The sequence below is a fragment of the Plasmopara halstedii genome, assembly GCF_900000015.1.
Source record: "Plasmopara halstedii genome assembly, contig: Scaffold_658, whole genome shotgun sequence".
NCBI classification, from domain to species: domain Eukaryota; phylum Oomycota; class Peronosporomycetes; order Peronosporales; family Peronosporaceae; genus Plasmopara; species Plasmopara halstedii.
In genome coordinates this window covers 1,152,463-1,152,804 of record NW_020187575.1, presented here as the reverse complement: position 1 = coordinate 1,152,804, position 342 = coordinate 1,152,463, and positions in this window count along the sequence as shown.

Below are 342 nucleotides of genomic sequence, written 5' to 3'. Positions count from 1 at the left end.
GTGATCAAACTTGGAGCGGAAGTCGCTACATCAGCTCCTTGATCTGAACACCTTTTTTAGCAGCACGAACATTTAGCGAGTAGATATACGTTGATCAAATAGAGATTTATTCAAATACTTTCTTACAGCAATCTCAAAAGCTGCAGCCTCAAATCCTGACATCTTCAACAATGTTACGGCTGCCATCTTTTCGACTATTGAAACAATAATAAAGCAGGATTTATAAAGCATTGGATGTGATACTCACGCAGAAATGCAATAGTTAGCCACTCATTCGCCAACGATACAGTGTTTAAGGTCTGCTTGAGTCCATTGCTGATCGCTCAAGATTTACACAAATGC